General features: G+C 39.8%; 1 long non-coding RNA gene across 3 annotated transcripts in view; it reads right to left on the bottom strand.

Annotated features, from left to right (window-relative positions):
- LOC119617063 overlaps positions 1–19823 on the bottom strand; it is a 102573-nt gene that overhangs the window by 75305 nt on the left and 7445 nt on the right. For all 3 annotated transcript variants that reach the window (XR_005233231.1, XR_005233229.1, XR_005233230.1), the window contains one exon: positions 4555–4628. This is a non-coding gene — a long non-coding RNA (uncharacterized LOC119617063). The remainder of the gene's footprint in view (positions 1–4554; positions 4629–19823) is intronic.

Raw genomic sequence — 19823 nt, 5'->3', positions numbered from 1 at the left:
GTTTTGTGATATGCCACAGCATTTCCACCCGTATACAGTCATTTTGTGTGTGCATATTGACAACTGCAGAAACAATAAATGAATAGTTATTGCCCAACTTCACAAAACGTAAGCAGCTGTGTGTATTTATTGTCTGTCTTTAACCAAAATATCTCATTAACCAGTTTTGGGATTTTAATGAACCTCTCATTAGGTAATTACTGACTGTACATCTACAACTGATTAACTTTTGAGTCAGATGGCTGCCACAGCTAATCGGCCTTAGCAAACACAAAAATGGCTGTATCCCAGTGTGTTAGTAGCTGACCATCATCCCCAACACATGCTTCAAAATCTAACAGACTGCACAACATCTTTGTTTCAAACATTGACGTGGAAGGCGGTCGGTGATGCGTTCATTATGCTTTGCATTTGCTCTGAGTTTGCCTGGTGGATGGATTCTACACATCTGCAGCAGATCAGAGGAGTCAAACAGGTGTCGCCTCACGTGACATTATTATCAGTCCGTGACTTTGGAAAAATGACACTTAGAGAAAATGGCAGAGTTCTTACCTCTGTCATTAGACTGAAAACACACAAGTTTCAATTCAAGCCAATTACTGACTAGATCACTGGCTGTGCTGTACCTGCCAAGTTATAGTGCAACACCATTAAAAAAACAGCAATGACCATGTTCAACGGTGTCATAGTGAAGTGCTGCTGCTTGTTCCCGTGGAATAAATCTTGTCCCTTATCATAGTTGAAAGAAAGGTAGCAGAGGTGTTCTGTACAAGAAGAACCTCTCACCCTTTAATGGCCTTGTGTAAAAAAAAAAAAATCCAGCCTTGGAGAAGGATGAATTCAGTTCAATGTGTGTGTGTATGTGTATTTGTGTGTGCAACCCTTTCCACTCTTTGCAAACTCACAAAAACCATTTGTGCCGCTGATATTGCTTAGATCAATCATGCAGCAAGGAAGGGAAAAAGGAAAAAAAAAAAAAAAAAAAGAGCATCGTCTCTTAGTTGGATGCCTCGCAAGCATGCGTAGCAACGAAGGTAAGGAGAGAAGAGAGGACAGGAAATACGAGAGAGAGAAAAGGTGAGAGGATTACGCATGCAGGTAGGGAGTGTTGCACAAAAGCACAGAAACAGACAAAACAGAAAATAATCCCTAAATATTGTTGGATGGACACAGTGAAAGTTTGACCACAATCACATTACACTTAGCTAGTAGTTTTGTAGTCTTAAACTTCTGATCAGACAGTGAGTGAGAACAACCGTCTTAAGGGTATGTTAAGGTTTACTGGAATGATAATGGGATTTTAAAGCACCAAGATCCATATGGGTGCAAAGCCTGTTCAGAGTTGTACAGCAAATGTCCATATCAAGATGTTGTGTGATTCATTTTAAAAGTGGGTAACCTTCCCCTAAAATCAGCCAGATAGTTGTGTCTTGCTCGGCAGAAGGCTGTATAAATCGTCAGGGGTCGAACCAAGCCCACCTTCCTGTGCCGATGTGCCCTCCCGTTGCCTGGGTAACGTCCCTTTTTTCCTTCATCCAACAAGTGATTGCCTTTTGGATGCAGATTGCCTTGCTGACTGATTCAGCCTCTAGCCTGGGCCCCGCGAGCCACTGAACGCGCCTCTGTGTGTCCCCGGTTGCTTTCAGCCTAAAGTGTGAGGTCCCGACATCCAGCTCTGAGGGCTCCACAATGTTTCACAATGAGCTGTAAGTGGAAGTTTCTTATGCCAGTGACTCGTCATCTGGGATCAAACTTTAAAACTCAATCTATAGTCCGGTGTTACATGTCATAATGGTCCAGCCTGACTTTTGCCCAAGAATAACACGTCCAACTCCGTGTACTAATGCTATGCTAAATGCATATTGCTTTGCATTACGTGGCAAATTCCCATCCATCTTAATGTAATAAACAGTCTTGAAGGCAACACGACTCTTCATACCAGAGATACTGACCTGGGTATCTTACGACACACCAGCGCCACCTTTTAAGCACTTGTTTTACTGGCCTGCATGAGGTTTGTGGAGATTTCAGTCAAGAACAGTCGAGACTAGTCTTGTGTTAAATGTCATAATGCAGATCTACTTTAAGTGTGACTTTCCTCTCAGTGTCAGTTCTTTTGCAGGCTAATTCAGCTCGGCTGACTCCGTTCTGCTCATGAGGAGCAGAGCATAAAAGCTTAAGAAGGTGTTTCCAGTAGGTCACTTGGCAGTCTGTGGTGTTGGTGGTTGTGTAGGGTTTCCTTTCAGTGACTGAGCTTTGGTGTTTGTGCCTCTTATTGGATGTGTGTGTGTGTGTTGCTCAGGGTGAAAGCTATTTAAGCTAGTAGTGCCTTTTGTGTTTTTTAGTCCTTTTGAAAGGAGGGTGTATTTGTTATTCCTGTTTGGGTTGGGTTCAGTTATTCAGGTTAAGCTAATCACTTATTGCTTTTAAAGTTTCTGATGCAGTTTTTCATTTGAAATTGTTAATAAAACTACTTCATTTGACATTCAAGCTGTCACTGTCTCCTCGTTCCCAGATATATTTTATTGCTATGCCCCCCCTGTATCTCCAAGACTGACACAGGGAATGTAAAATTTGTGACATCTCACAAAAAATACTGAAACACGATAAACTGATCTTTGGTAGGAAATTTATCAACGAGTGGAAGGTGGGTTCTACTGCTCTAATATGAAGCCAGAACATTCACATGAGGATATTCTCAGAAGATGCTGGTTCTTTTTGGAGCTACATACAGAACATGTAAGAAAAAACTGAAGTTCAGCAAATCCTCATACAGATCGTCTGTCACTGCCATCATCTATCATCCTTCACATGTACCTCAGATATCTGACATAACTTTAGTGCACTTGTTTAAATCCAACAAAATTAGGTTTCTTTCATGGAATAAAAACAACGAAAACCACCAAAAATGGCTAATTTCTTTTAATATAATGCTGGTGTTTGAAAAACTGCAAAAACATGCACATTTTTGAATAAGTTAAATTAAATGCAAATATTAAATATAACATGTACATTTTCTAAATGACTGGTTTATAATTCTCTTGGCCAGTTACACTGTCTACTATTAGCAGCTAATTAAAATCATATCTGTGGCTTATTATAAAATTTATATTTAGCAGAAATGAGTTTAACTCAACTCATTGGTCTGGTCCTCTGCAGCAGCCCCAGTTCCTTATGTGGCCCTCTGGGAAAATAAATTTCCCACCTCTGGGTTTGATAAAACTGCCATGTTTGAGGCGCTAGAATGATGATGGGTTGACTCACGATGATTGATACTGTGCGGTATTCTCAGACCCAGACCCAGTTCAGCACACAGTATATCAATAACAGAATATTACTTCCCGTCCACAAGGAATTATTTGAAAAATAGTGACAGATATAACATGAAACATGAAGAAATGAAAAAGGTAAACAGATAAGAACCAGAAAAGAAACTTATTTCTTTCTAAAGACAAACAACCAAGCTCTTACTTCTCATTTTTTTCAAACATATTTTCATCAGAAATGACTTTCAAACACATGATTGGAGCCTCCAATAAAGTACTTGGCAGATCTTTTCCTGAAGGAACGAACACTAAACAGAAATCAGCCACAACATTAAGCCCACTGACAGGGAGGTCAATTCTATTGATCATTTCATTACAAGCAGTAATGTACTGAGGGCATGCTGGGTTCAGACGCTCATGCAGTTGTTTGACATTGTTCAATGTTTTATGTTGACCTATGTGCAGCAACCAGGCTTATTCATTAAGGGTGCCAATGCATAAGCACTGAAGCATCACTATTCCACTGGTATTCATCAGTTTCGATATTTGATTCACTACTCCTCCTGCAGCCCAGGAGGATGAGCTAATCGAAAGCTTGGTGGCTCAAACTCAACTGTCCCAACCACACGTGGAAGTGTCCTTGGGCAAGAACTGAATGTCATGTAGCCCTCAATTCTGTGAATTGGTGTGTGTGTGTGTGTGTGTGTGTGTGTGTGTGTGTGTGTGTGTGTGTACGTGTGCGTGAAGGCCAGGGTGAATCTGACTTCTAGTGTAAAAGTGGTAAGAAAGACTAAAAAAGCACTATATAGTTTAAATCAGTCCATTAACTAAAGTTTAAATTGGTCATAGAAACTTGGACTTTACATGAGCTGACATTTTGATATCTTATTCAGTTTCTACACAACTGCAAAAAAGTTTTAATAACTTCTTATAAGTAACACCTAAAGGACATTTCTTTCTGTTTTTGCAGCATTTTTCTTCAAAGTAAATTTACTTTGAATCTGTATATAAAAACACCGCAGCTGTCAGGTCTATTACGTGTGTGCTTTTCCTAAATGCCAAAAGAATTCTTTTCTTCTCCCATTCTCAGCTGCCCTTGTTAAAGTGATAGGTCAAATATTTTGAAGTGGGGTTCAGCAGATCATTGAACGGCTTAAGTTTAGAAAAAAAATACGATTAATTCTGACCACACTGATGTGCTAACAGCTAGTTCTAGCAAAGCCAGGACCAAAGTCTACTGCTGCCCTCTTAAAACAACTCAACTCATCCATCCATCCATTTTCTTTACCTGCTTTTCCTTTCTGGGTCTCGGGGAGCTGGTGCCTGTCTTCAGCAGTCACTGTGCGAGAAGCGAGGAACATCCTGGACAGGTCGCAAGTCCATCGCAGGGACACATAAACAAAAATAAGACAAACAAGTAAGATATTAATAGGTCATAACTTTTCCACAGAACCACACATCAAAAGACTTGAACTATTATTTCAAAGCTGCCACCCTCCAGTACAGAGGTTCTCAAAGTTGGGGTTGGGACTTTTTTTTAAAAACGATTGAAAACTGCCTGTTTTCACTATATTTGTCACCAAGAATGCAAAAGATAGTCATAAATTAATTAAAATGCAATTATGGTTTGTGTTGTCTTTATGTCCTTTTTAAACAGGGTAAAGTTTGTTTACTTGAATCAACAACAGATGGAGTCACGAGCCTCATTTTATTAGTCAAAAACCAAAAAGGGTTGGGAGCCACTGCTCTAGCATTCAGTCAAAGATGAACTTGTGTCTGTCAAAGTGGAAACTTTGCACTTGTACATATTAGAATATTTTCATGCCTGCACAATAATCAATTAATTTCATGACCGAATGCTGTTCGGTCAAGTGTGTCAGTGAGACAGGTCAAGTAGAGAATTCATTAGACAAGAAGAAATGTCAGAATACAGAAGTGTGCGCTAAGCAACTGCCTTAAAAATCCAGTTCACGCCGCTCTACCTGATTCATCTACCCCCTGCTGACTCTTGTTGTTTTCAGGTACAGTTCGTTGGGGTGGGTTAAAGAGTCATGCGTGAGATTAGGTTTAAAGGGATGATTATTGCGCACCTGTGTTTGCCTCTGTACCTGAGTTCTCACTACCCCCAGGGGTGAGGGGGTCACCAGTAACCCATGGTGCTATCGTGACACCTCATTACTCATCTCCACGCTGCCCAGTCGCCACGGTGTGTCGTCATGGCAACAGCAAGAGAGAAAGCTCATCTTTGATACAGAGAAAATAGCACCTAAGCACCACACCGCAGGGTGTAGCCTGTGCGTATTGGTGTGTGTGTGTGTGTGTACATGTGGCATATGGTGTCCGCTGCATGGGGAGGCTGTGGGCTGAGATGAGAAGAGAGTTCCTCTCATGCTGTGTAATGTTCATACACTCCCACAGCGATGGAGGTTTCCCAAATAATAGGGGTGAGGCAGAGGGGCAAAAGGCAAACGGTAAAAAAAAAAAAAATTGGATATTTAGTGCTATCCTTCTAAAAGAGATTTTGCAGTTTGTCTCATGTTAACCACATTTCGTGACAGTGACTCACTAAACATCCCAAACTGTCGCTCTACGTGACAAAAAAATAATTTTCAGCGTCAGCATTGGATTAGGAGCAGATTGTATGTATTCTACACTACACCACCACCACCAGCCCCATTATCAGTTTGTAATTAAATCTGCTGCTCTAATTGAGATGGGGAGGACCTATGTTGTGTTCGCCAATTAGTCTTATCTGCGAAAGTCAGCATTTCCATTCCACACACAAGAAGTGTCTTACCACAGCTATATTCTTGGTGGTAGCCATTATCTATCAACAAGAGGTTTTATTAAGCCGTTGCTCTCCACAACACACTTATAAAACACAAGTCCTCCGATTTATCACAGGGACATCAGGGCTAACACAAGGTGGCTCCTCTGTAGGGTTGCACATAAAATGGCATGTACCTCATAATCTAAGTCAAGTCATCTTCATTTCTATAGAACATTTAAAAACATCCAGATGACCAAAGTGCAGTGCTAAGCATGAAACCAATCATTTAAAAATCTGCAAAAACCATGAACTTTAATAAAAACATCCAAACATGTTAAAATAAAGCAAATATTTAAAATAATTACAATGATTAGGCTTGCACTGTAAAAAAAAAAAAAAAAAAAAAAACTAAATATTTACATCAATTTAAAACTAACAGCCAGTGACAGGAAGTGCATTTTTAAGCTTTCTCTAATTAAAAAAAGTTGTCCATTCCACATATTAGGGACCTCCACCCAACCGGCTCAGTCACCTCTGGTTTTAGAGCCTTGATTTGGGAGAAATCCAAACACAACTGATTCATGGTCCTCAGGGCTCTGACTGGAGCTGGAAGCTTTATTTTTGCTGTTTTGAAAGATTCTTGGTCTGTCTATGGATCAGACAACACAGCATGATTACAGCCCACATGGGCACTCTGGGCAGCTTAGGGGTCCAAAAAGTAGGAAGTGAGCATGAGGTAGACAGAAGACTGCAACAGCCTGCGGTAATGATCGCCTGCTGCTGATGTGCTCGTGTTTCCATACTTTCAGGTGAGCAGGAGTGGAAACGTGAACAAATATTGTTTTCTTTAATGTGTTTGAGTATCAGTAATGAGCATATGAACCCTAAATGAGTGTTCAGCCCCCTTCACATCCAATTCTGGCTCAGGAACCAAATTCAAACGATGCCTAACCTTAGTCGTCATCCAGTCTGAACCAGGTTTTAGTTCAGTTGAAGTATATCACTAGAAATAAGGCTCCTTTTGGCTGTAAACGGCTGCAGCCATGTTTTTCCAGCTAGAATAGGAGTGTTGCAGGTGAACAGAACATTGTCTGTACGGAATTCGATCATTTGATGGATTCAGCTGCCATCATGTTGAATGCACCTAAAAGTAAAATGTGAGAAAATTAAAGATATTCTGTCCACGTGTATGCACTCTTGGAAGTCCCTTTTGTGTTCAAGTGTTCAACCTCTCCAAACGTATCGGTGAGGTAACGTTTCTAAGGTACTTTTCCTAATCTCGTGCACAAATAAGGATTTAAACGGTGTTTAAGCTCTTAAAACAGACCAGCCCAGGAACGTATCTGCTTTACTCAGCAGGGGAGATAATTTGCTTAGAAACACACACACAAACACACACACACACACTAAGATGATCTTTCACAAATGATGAGGAGGGAAGCAGAAGAGGTCAGACTTTTAATTTGTTGGCACAATGCTCGGTGTCTCTCCAACTCTCACTCTCTCTGCCTTGACTTCATCTTATTGTATAACCTGTTTGCTGATTGTTTGGGTAGACTGTTCAAGAAATCAATGTTCATTTAAAAGTTTGTAAACAGCCGTCACACACATACACAAAGCACACGTTCAATCTGATGTGGAGCTGGATCGGAGTCACACGGAGAGAGGTAGGGCTATTGATTGCACTCTTGTTTTCTTTTGTTGAGATAAGGCTCCACTGCCCAGATATTAAGGTCTGTGGATGCCGTCAGCTGATAGGACCCAAGGCTGTGTCATTATCTGGATCTCTGTCCCATCCTTAAGTAGGAATCATAAAGGCACAAGTAGATTTGATTAGATTTGAAGTTACACATCACATTAAATTACTGCGTTACTGATTCATTTTTTGGAGCATTTAAGATCATTTAAAGCTTTTTTTATTCTGTTGGCATGTGAGGTTTTTCTCCGGGAACCATGGTTTTCTCCAACATTCATACAAACTCTGTTAACTGACCTTTCTGAACCTCTGAAAGCAGGTGTGTGTGTGTGTGTGTGTGTGTGTGTGTGTGTGTGTGTGTGTGTGTGTTGTCTGTCTCAATAGTCTCTGGGCATCAAGTCCGTGTTTTACCTTCCTACCTTTCCTTCAGACTTTCCTTTCTACTTAACTGCCTTTCTTTTTACCTTCTTATCTTCCTTTTCTGATTCCTTCCTTTTTTCTTTCTGTCTTCTTATGTTTCTTCAGTCCTTCCTACCTAGCTTCCATCTTTGGTTCCTTCCTTCCTTGCTTCCTAGTTACCTTCCATCCTACTTATCTTTTATCTTTCCTTTTATCCTTTCATCATTTAATCTTTCTTTCCTATCTTTTTCATTCCTTCTTTTGTTTTTTCTGCTTTCCTATCTAAATTACAACATCCCTTCGTACCTTCTGTCCTTTCTTCCTTCCCTCCTACCAACCTACCTTCCTTCCTTCCTTCCAATCTTCTTTTCTTCTATTCTTCATTCTTAACTTCCTACCTTCCACCCTTCTTACCTTTCATCTTTCCCTTTTTCCTTCCGTCCTTCAGTCTTTCTTTCCTTCCTTCTCTCACTACTTAATTTCCTTTGTACTTTTCTGTCCTTTTTTCCTTCCTTCATTCTAACCTTCCTTCCATCCTTTCTACCTTTAATCATTCCTTGCTTTGATCATGCCTGCATTACATCATTCCTACCTACCTACCTTTCTTCCTTCCTTTCTTCCATTACCTTTCCTTTTTTCTGTTCTTCATTTGTTCCTTGCTTCCTTGCTTCCAGTCTAACTTCCTATCTTCCACCCTTCCTTCCTTCCTTCCTTCCGGTAATAAAAGGTTCATATTTATGTTGCTTTTTATCTGTCCTTCTTCAGTGTGCGTTGTGCTGGTTTGTTTCTCCTAAAGCAAACTGTTGCCATGGCAGCCGGTACAGACGGACAGACTAAAATACAGAGCATAGCTGATATCACAAGTAGATATTGCATTTGCCGATACTTTAACAAAAGGCTGTGCTGAACTTCTGAATTTACCCCAGAAGAGGCTTCATGGTGGATTGAAGTCACGCTCAGGGATTATGAATATTTGCTTTTATCTGAGGGGAGAGACCGGTGGAGAACTCCGGCCTTAAGAGATCCATAAAATTTTTATCGCCTTCATTGCAGTCACATCAAAAACATACTGGTACTTTCCAGGCAGCTACAGCCAGTGGACTTTATTACTAAACTGAACATTTTCATTTTCATTCCAGCTCTGCCAAACAATTTCAGCTTTATCCTGAAGGTCATCGGGAATGTCGTCATTCTTGGGTGACAGAAATGATTAATTTATTGTTTCTTTTCTTAATAAACTTTAAGAACATTCAACAGAACATAAACTGCAGCGTTAGGTTGTTATACAGCAAAAAAAGAGAGAGAGAGAGAGACTGGAGGAAAACTGTGTTGGAACAGTTGAGTGTTTTTGCTGTCTTGGTGTTTTAGTTATTCTATTAAAAAAGATGAGACAACATTAGTGGGCTATTTTTAAGGAGCACAGCTTGTTCCGATGGATTTGGAGGCCCTCAGAGCGGGCAAACAGAGATGATGAATCATAATGTGACACGGAGTACAACAAATTGGTGCACTGCATCGTTCTCCAGTGAGGCTGTAGAGGTTTGGTTACATACCACGGGCCAGAGTGAAACAAACCACGGAAGACGCATGATGGCTCGAACATCAACACAACCACAACATCATAAAATGTCGAATATAGTGTATATTTTATTCATTAGAACAGTGATTCCAACCACGAGCTTGGATTCGGTTGCAGGAATGTTGTGTCTTTTCTCCCAGAAGTGTGAATAAGATTTACAGTAACTAAGAAAAACACACACCCGATAAGATTTGCTGGTTCAGACTTTGGCTGATTTCCACCGAGTTTTCATCCAGACTGCAAAATAAACTTGAGGCAGAGTCTCTGCGCTGGTCATGAAATATTAACCTTGTATCAAATGAATAATGGATTTGGTATTACTCACTTGAACTCAACTCTTGTTCAACAACTCCGACTCGCCCTGGGTCCCTCAGTCAGTTGTCAAACCAGTAAAAGGATGTCCGCTGCTGACACGAGACTCACACAGCCAATCATGCTCTTCAGGGGTAAACAGGACACTTTTCTTAAAGACATATTCTCTGATCAATCCTGACATGGCTGCATGGTTGATTTAAATGTTTATGTGTGTTTGCTGACCCCAAACCTTCTCTTGTCATTCCACAACAACTAAAGTTTTCCCCAAATTTCAAGTCTTCACTCATTTATACAGCCTCCTGGCAGAATCCATAAGGGTGCCGTTGATTTTAAGATGGCCGTGTTGGGACACTCAGACAACAAAGGCTATCTTAATAGCAACATTAAAGCTTGGAAGAGCACTTTTTACAGTCAGACCAAGAGTGAATTTTTGTTAGTTTATGGTTTTTAGCAACAAAAATCATTAATGTCAATATACAGTCCCCTGTTTTATTTTGAGCAAAACAAAATAATCCAAAAGAAGAAATCATAATGTTGTGATAAACCAAAAAAAAATGAACATATATCACCATTCTTCATTCTTTGAAGGAACCTATACCGCCTGTCGCCTTTCATGACAGAGTTTTAAACTAAGATCATCTTAAAGTCGTTATGGTTAAATACTGAAAATAGTCTTATGATCATTCTCATGCATTACAGCACTCTTGTACAGCCTTTCTGGCTGATGTCTTGAGATGTTGTTTTAATATTTCCGCATAATGTTCTTTCCTCACGATGCCATCTATTCTGTGAAGTGCACCAGTCCCTCCCACAGCAAAAGTCACATTAATTTATTCATAAAGCACATTTAAAAACAACAAGTTCTAACCAAAGTGCTGTGCAGTAATAATTATACAAAAGACAAAGGGAAAGGTAAGAACAACAGTAAAAATTAGTTAAAAATAAATTTAGAAAATGTCACAAAAAGAAGTGAACAGTTACCTTTTTATTATTAAAAGACTATATGAACTCACCCCCTGGGTAAATATCAGGGATAACAAATGTGTTTTTAAAACAGATTTAAAAGCAGGAATTGTCTAATATTAGACTGCAGATTGTTCCAAAGATTGGGAGCCATGACTATTTTTCGGGACAACCAAAAAGCAGCTGATCGGATGATCTCAGAGACCACAAAGGATCAGAGATACGAGGGGGCAAGACCATTCAGACATTCATAAGTCAACATGAGAACTTTAAAATCAATTCTGTGGTGCACGGGGAGCCATCAGAGTGAGGATAGGACAGGTGAAATGTGCTTAAATCTTAAAACGACACCAGCATTTTAACCATGATGGAGGCGTGAAAGGGAGTCCTGACTGACCCCAACATGAAGTGAAGTCAAGTCAGGTTGTGATAAAAGCATTGATTAAACACTTTAGGTCTGGTCGAAACTGGCCTAAGTTTTGCCATCTATTTTAACTGAAAAAAACTTTTCTGGAGAACAGAGTTAAAATATTTATTAAACTTAAAGTCCAAGTCTAAAATTACCCCCAGATTTGGGATAGACTGTTTAAGATACAACTCCAGAGAGCCAAGGGTGGCAGGAGGGATACCTGAGGTAGTGCTAGAGCTAAACACAATAACCTCAGTTTTCTTTTCATTAAAGCCTAAAACGTTCAAAACACCCCCAACATGATGCTGCCACCCTCTTAATTAATCATTTGGGAATGTGTTCTCAGGGTTGCAAACTTCCCCTTTTTCCAAATGTAACAATGGTCATTATGGCCAAACAGTTAAATTTTAGTTTCATCAAACTGCAGGACATGTCTCCATACATGAAGGTCTTTGTTTCTGTGTGCATTTTCAAACTGTAATCTGTGTTTGTCATGTTGCTTTGGGAGTGATGTCTTCTTCCTCTCTGAGCGGCCTTTCAGCTCATCTTGGTTCAGGACTTGTTTCGCTGTAGAAAATGTCACTCTCCTCTCTGACACGCTTCAGCAGCATCTTCACCAGGTCTTTAGCTTTTGTTTTGGGGTTGATTTGCTCATTTCACACCACAGCCCGTTCATCTCAGGAACACAGAACCGTCACCTTCCTGAGCGGTACGATAGCAGGACATTTTATGGTGTTTATACAGATGAATCTTCAGGCTCCTGGAGATTGTACCCAAGGATGAAACCAGAGGTGTGGAAGTTGACGATTTTCTTTCTGCTATCTTGGCTGATTTCTAAATTTTTCTCATGATGTCCCTCAAGGAAGCAGAGCGTTTGAGGTCTGTTAACTCAAATGTTGTGAACTAACCAATCAAAAACTTCCAAAGCAACAACATTATCATCAGGGCTTTCCCAAACTGTTTAAAGGCAGAATAATCTAAGTTAGAAAGTAATAAAATATTCCAAAAAATTATCTTTCTTATTATTCAGGCATTTGACAAAAATAAATAACTTTGAGCATCCTAACTGGCTTAAAACAGGAAAGGTTTAATCTCATTTAATGTCAGGCAGTGAGAATAAATGATTATATGTCTTTTTATACAGTGTATATAAACATATGAATTCACCCATATATGTCAAGCATATACTGAGGAACTGTAACCTTAAGAATTATATATATATGAACCAAAGATCACCTGTCCTTTCAACAGTAAAAGTTATCTTTGGATCCTTGTCCTCTGATGTCCCATCTCATCCTGTTCCTAGTCCCTGGTCTTTCACGTTAAACGTATTTCAGTTCTTTCTGGTTTAGATTAAACACTTTTTTTAATCACCAAAGCGACCCTTACTGTTAAGTATAATCACATTTCAGGACTGGTTTTGAGTTGGCAGCTACTAACAATAAAAAGACTTGACAGGTATTCACCAGGATGTTTTTTTTTTTTCCTTTAATTAACACTCTCCTTCCCACACTTCCCTCACACTCGTCTCACTTCCCTCCCCCTCTGTTCTTTGTTACTCAAATTTCTCTCTCTCCTTTTTATTATTTTTTTTTTGGCCCATTTCCGTCTCTCCAAAACAATCAAACATAACATTTCCTCTGAGGACACCAAGAGCATGGCAGGAGATAACTGTGTGACAGCCAATCAAATGTTAATCACAGTCTCTTAGGAGCGCCGCTCTCACCAGCCCCTTATTTCCACCCTTGTCACTCCTTTTATTAAACCATTCTTTTCTTCTCCTCCAAGGGTGTGCTTTCAGGCACTCTTTGTTCGCTGATATTAACACTGTGGATCACAGTGGGTACCGATGCCATGACCTACTTCTGACAAGTTGAGAGGTTTGGGGCGGTCAAGTATGGTGGCAGTTTAAATCTGAATGCATTCCCAATGAAAGACCTAGCTTTTCTTAAAGGAATGGATATCACCCGCTGCCTTTTATGCCAGAGTTTTAAACCAAGATCGTCGGTTGTTGCTGTAAATACCGTTATGTGCGATGTCATGCAATATCGCAAGCTGTTATGCTCAGAGTATGTGTTGTACTGTCAGCTACTACCACCAGATTTTAGCTCAGTATCTATAAAACTGAGTTATAGACATTTTTGCGTTAGCTAACGTCAATTAGCTGTGGCGGCCATTTGAATTGGACTGAATCCAACAATTGTAGATGTGCATCTAATGGTAGCTCTCTGGAAGTTTCATTAAAATCTGTGCAGTGGTTCATGAGATGTTTTGCTAACAGACAAACGGGGTTGACTCTACCAGCTAATGGCAAACTTTAAACAAAGGTCTCACACAATAAACGGCTATCTTAAGTTAATCAGTTATAAATGTACATTCATTAATTACCTTCTGAGAGTTTCATTAAAATCTGTCCAGTGGTTCAGGAGATATTTTGCAAACGCAAAGACTGACACACACTTTATCAGCTTTCAGTGTCTAGCAATATCTACCTAACAGCTCCAAAATAATAAATTCACAGCCAGGGAGGGACATTGTTTGAAAGAAAAATGTTCCAGAGCTCTTCATGTTTATGAATATCTCATCTGCAAGATGCTCAGTTTGACTTTAACTATTTTTTGTTTTCACAAGTTGGCAGTGCTGTGTTGTATTTCTTAAGGCTTTAAATACTGCCTGTGTCAGAGTTAGCGTCTCCCCCGTCCACAAGGGGATGGTGTTTTGTGAATATGTAGAAAGTTTTCATTGTTACAGTCTTGCGTTCACATGGAAATGATGCCCTCAAAAAATTATCAGGTTTTGCTCTTGTTTTCACCATTCTCATCTTATTATTTGTGTGTTTACAGATCAGAGCATGCTCTGTGTCTTCTTTCCTGTTTCTGGTGTGTTTTCATGGCAGCGTTACAGCACCACATACAGGTCTGGCATAGTGACTACAGCATCTGGGTTGTTTTCTGGTTCTTTGTGTGGATGAAAATGGAAATGATGCTGTGTTTCCAAGGATATTTCTGTTAGGATTTCATTATATCTGTCTGTTTTCTTTCTACTAACCACCTCCTACAGCTCATGAGTGGCAGGTGGATCCAATTGACCTAAGGGTGATTCATCTTACAGCTTTGTTCTTTCCTCCCTGTGAACCTGAACTCCATATCTCCTGAAGTCTCATTCCCAGATTCCCATCTTCATTCACTCTGCAAGACCATACCCCCGGCTATACTGGCTTAGTCTTTAAACCTTGCCCAACCTGCCGCTCTCCTACCTGCTCCATCAGGAACTGCTTATTCTGGACCTGGAACCTTTCGTTCCACCTCTCAGAACCTAAAACAGACAACACCACAATCCTCCTACTCCCTGCTCTACGCCTTCCCATCAGTAAACCACTTACCTTTACACAGTCTCCACGATTCTGACTCTGGGTTCAAACTATTTTTATTAATTAACAAAAATGACCATTTCTAGAAACGGCATATAAAAAGACAGTTTTGGAAAGTCAACATTTCCATGTGGTCAGGGCCTAAGACCAACATGAAGATTTGGCTTTAAAACAGAAACGTCTTAAATAAATAACTGACAATGAAGACATAAAAGTGGGACACGTCGGCACATTACACATGTTCTAGCTTCAAAGATGGATGTATATGATGCGTAACAGATGTGAATGATCAAGGTTAATGAGAGTCTGATGCATCGTGACAGAAGCTCGGATTCGAGCGCGAGTTACCGTCCTTTAGCTTTCTTTTTTATAATGCAATACAAAGTGGAGATGGAAGGATGGATGGGCTGACAGCCTGTCAGACAAAGCAGTGTCTAGAACTCCCAGAGTGCAGTGTAGACTAAATTGACTACGCAGCAGAAATAGCACTATGATAATGATATGATAATTAGCACTAAAACAGGGTTGGAAATGAACATGGGTCTCAATGCATAATCTCTGAGTAGTCTCAGGCTTGTTCATCTGATGTATGCTAATTCAAGACGTGAAGCGTGGTAATTTGATAGCTTTTCATATTCAGCACGGTAACCCTGACTATCATGACAAATCCGCCCCCCAACCCTGCTCCCCAAATAATTTACCCTCTTCTTTCTGCATACCTCAGCACTATCAAGATGTCAGAACTATTATGTTTGCCAGGATTTCACATAAAAGTCAAGGAAATTAACTCCCGTCTTCAAAGGAATTTTAATGTGTTAAACTGGCTGGAAATGTTAAAAATCCATGGAATAATTTTTAGGTTCATTTTATTTTTGTATGCGTGTGTGTGTTTACACTTGCAGGCACAAAAAGGAATAAAAAAAAGAGATGAACATTAATGTTTTTGCTTGTGTTTAAGTGTGTGTGTGCATTTGTGTGTCTGTTAGCAAAAGATCTCATGAACCATTGGACAGATTTTTTTAAAAACTTGCATGAATTTCAAATCTACCACAGATTCATTTAAATCAACTCAATTTATTCAAGATGGCTACACCAGCTAGCTGACCTTAAAAGAAATGCCTATAACTCAGTTGGTTTTATGCTAAAATCTGATGCAGTAGTAGCTGAGAGTCATTCACAACACAAACTCTGAGCTTGATATCTTACAATATCACATGGTACGGCACATAATATTATTTCAAGGTTTGACGAAAACATCTCCAACTTCGTTGTTTCTCATCATAAAATGATCTTAGTCAAAAACTCTGACATGAAAGGCAGCAGGCAACATGCATTCCTTTCAAACAATGCTAGGCCTTTCATTTTTAAAATAAATCTAATGTCCATCCATGGATCCATTTTCTTTACCCGCTTCTCCATTTTGGGTCTCAGGAAGCTGGTGCCTGTCTCCAGCAGTCACTGTGTGAGAGGCGGGGGACGCCCTGGACAGGTCGCAAGTCCATCGCAGGGACACATAGAGACAAACGAGACAAACAACCATTTACACTCACACCTAGGGACAATTTTAGAGTCATCAATGAACCAAACATGCATGTTTTTGGTCTGTGGGAGGAAACCGGAGTACCCGGAGTGAACCCACAAGTGCACAGGGAGAACATGCAAACTCCACCCAGAAAGGCCCCAGGGTTGGAAAGAGATCCTGCAGCCTTCTTGCTGGGAAGCGCCAGCTCTAACCACTGCACCGCTGTGCCATAAATCTAATGTGTCAAGTTATTTTTTTTAAAAATCACACTCTTTTTCTGTAGACACTTCATATTGTTCAGGGCCACAAGGGGACTGGTGCCTAACCCAGCAGTCAATGAGTGAGAGGTGAGGGACACAGTGAACCGATTGCTAGTCCATTAGAGGATCAACACAGAGACACACGTGACAAATAATCATGCATGCACACACCTAGAGGTACTAATTTAAAATGGCTAATTAACCTTACAACCTAACATGCCTGTTTTTCAACACTATGGTAAAAAAAACGGAGTACCTCGAAGAAACTTACTTATTCACCAGAAAGCGTGCAAACTTCAAACAGAAAGGCCACCGTAGGGATTTGAACTTATTTAGCTGATCTCGTAGCTTTCCGTGAAAATGAGGGGACCTTAAGATCAACTAATACATCTTTGCTGTTTGTCCCTAAGTCTAAATACTAACATTGGGGTGAGCGGACGTTTTCAATCGCCACATTCAGACTGTGGAACCAACTACCCCAGGACTTGTGCTCTGTCACTGATCTGACCCTTTTTAAATCTAAATTAACATTTTTATTCAGGCAGGCTTTTAATACCTAGTGACACTCTAGCATTTTTGTATTGTTTTGTTGATTATTTTTAAATTTTGCATTGTGAAGCACTTTGTGCATCGTTTGGCTGTTGTAAAGGCCTCTATAAATGAATGTTGATTGATTGATTAAACTTGTTATATTCTTGTTAATCACCTGCACCACCATGCGGCCTAAGTGTCAAACAGTTTTATCAGGTTTAAAAGCCTACAAAAATTGAACCTTAAAAGGAAACGTTTGGCCACATTCAAGAGGATTGCAATGATGATGTATTTGTAGAAAAACATTAAAAGGGAGATTATTTTGGTGGTGACTTGCGACCTGTCCAGGGTTTCCCCCGCCTCTCGCACAGTGACTGCTGGGGATAGGCACCAGCTACCTGCGACCCGGAATGGAGAAGCGGTTAAAGAAAATGGATGGATGGATTATTTTGGTGGTGGTGTTTCTAAGTTATTTAGTTTGTTACAAGTTGTGTACAGCTTCACCTGTAAGTTATGATGTCTGTGCTAAAATACCTTTTTTTTTTAACCCATTCCAAAGTATAAAGTCACTACAAATCATTTGGCAATTGTAGTTTTTTGTACCAGTGATTGTTTAGTTTTTGATTCCTCTTTTAACTTTATTTTCATCCTTTTGACTTGGAAACCAAAAAAAAATCCCCTCCATTTCTTTTTCATTCAGTGACCCTAATACACTGTCATAGGTTATAAATAATTAAAAAATAATACCTTATGCATTGTAGATGCCTCTTGAACGACCTCATTTTGGAAAAATACATCTGGCAGAACTCATAAGCTAACAGCTATGAGCTCCTTCTGGTGCTATTTATGATTGTGGAAAAAAAACAAAACAAAGGATTCCATGTAAATAGTCGTGTGATGCAAAACTGGTATCAGTTTACAGATTTATAAGCGTTCACATGAAATGCTGGCAGTTTTTAGGGTTGTTTTATGATAACAGCAGTCTACTTTAGTCTCTTTTTAACTAGCTGTTAGCACTTTAGAGTTGTTGAATGAAAACTCCAAGCTAAGGTCATTCAAGAAGTGATTTACAATGAGTAACATAGTAATGGTTTATAACTTAGAAAGAAACCCACTTCAGTAAGGTCAACCTTTTTTTATCCAGGCAAAACTGAAAAAAAAAAACCTGTATTTTAACTTTTAGGATCAGCTTTGTCTTGATTGTGTCAAATATGTCGGTATAATGTTGCAATTTGTTTTCAAACACTGAATGTTGGTTATCAGAAAATATAGAAACTATTTACAGCTATTAAAAGTAAAGGCCAGCTCATTGTTTCCTCAGTGAGACAGGAAAACAAACAATGGGTTTAAAATGGCTCTTTATTACTGTTTGTGCTGCCTCAGACTACCAGGAAATAGCACAGATTTGTTTACATCGTAATTCTGACTCTAAAGCACCCAAAACTGCACACACACACCACTGTGTGTTTTATTAAACTGCCTCATTTTTTAGCCTGTTAGTCTCCTTGGCCTGCAAAAAACAGGAGATTAAAAGGCTGTTGGAAATGAAAGGCCTGGCATTCCCTGGAGGAAGGATTAGGATCATACTATGCTGAGAAATGATGGAGTTGTAAATATTTCTATCAAATTTTTTAATTAATAACGCTATCTTGTGAAATCAGTTAGAGCTCGAGGTACGTCTTGTGATTGACTCAGGTCATCCACATCAAAATTTAGCTCAATATCTATAAAACTGACTGAGTTATAGTCATTTTTGTATTCGCTGAGATCAATTGGCTGTGACGGCCACATTGCACTGGGTTGAATCAAAAAGTTAATCAGCTGTAGAATGAGTGGTTGCAGAAAGCTTCATTAAAATTCGTCCAGTGGTTTATGAGATACTTTGCTAACAGACTGACAAATGAACACATGGACACAAAAGCAAAAACAATATTGCCAATACCTCCAAACTTCATGTGGCCTTCAGATTAGCTCAGGAACAGAGTGTAGAGAGCTTCATGGAATGGGTTTCCATGGCTGAGCAGCTGCATCCAAGCAAAGCCTTGGATAAAGTGGTGTAAAGCATGCCGCCACTGGACTCTAGGGCAGTGGAGACGTGTTCTCTGGAGGGATGACTCAGTAGAACGGTACTTGTCTGACTGCATTGTGTCAAATGTAAAGTTTGGAGGAGGGAGAATCATGGTGTGGGACTGTTTTTCAGGAGTTGGGCTCAGCAGCTTAGTTCCAGTGAAAGGAGCTGTCCCCATTCCAACATGACTGCGCACCAGGGCACAAAGCAAGGTCCATAAAGACATGGAGGAGGGAGTTTGGTGTGGAAGAACTTGACTTGTCTGCACAGAGTCCTGACCTCAACCTGACAGAACATCTTTAGGATGAATTAGAGCAGAGACTGAGAGCCAGGCCTTCTGTCCAACATCAGTGTCTGACCCAGTGGCGCCGGATTCATTTTCTAGGTGGGGGGGCCACCGGAGTGTTTCGTCACCTTATTAATTTTACATGCATCGGATCATCGTCTAACATCAATAAAAACTGAATAATGAAACGCTTTTTCAGCTATGACTTTTTGTTCCAGTATATTATTATGAATAAGGATAATTAGTTTAACGAACCAACAGCTTTATAAATGACCACAATAAAAGTAAACACAGGTAAATAACATGCGCACGGGCAGAGATGGAATAATCCAACATCTGAGCAACAGAAATATACAAACGCTTGTGCGGCGGAACTAATTAAGAGCATT

Source organism: Kryptolebias marmoratus, linkage group LG5 (assembly GCF_001649575.2).
Source record: "Kryptolebias marmoratus isolate JLee-2015 linkage group LG5, ASM164957v2, whole genome shotgun sequence".
Taxonomy (NCBI): Eukaryota; Metazoa; Chordata; class Actinopteri; order Cyprinodontiformes; family Rivulidae; genus Kryptolebias; species Kryptolebias marmoratus.
This window is presented reverse-complemented; position numbering and strand designations above follow the sequence as displayed.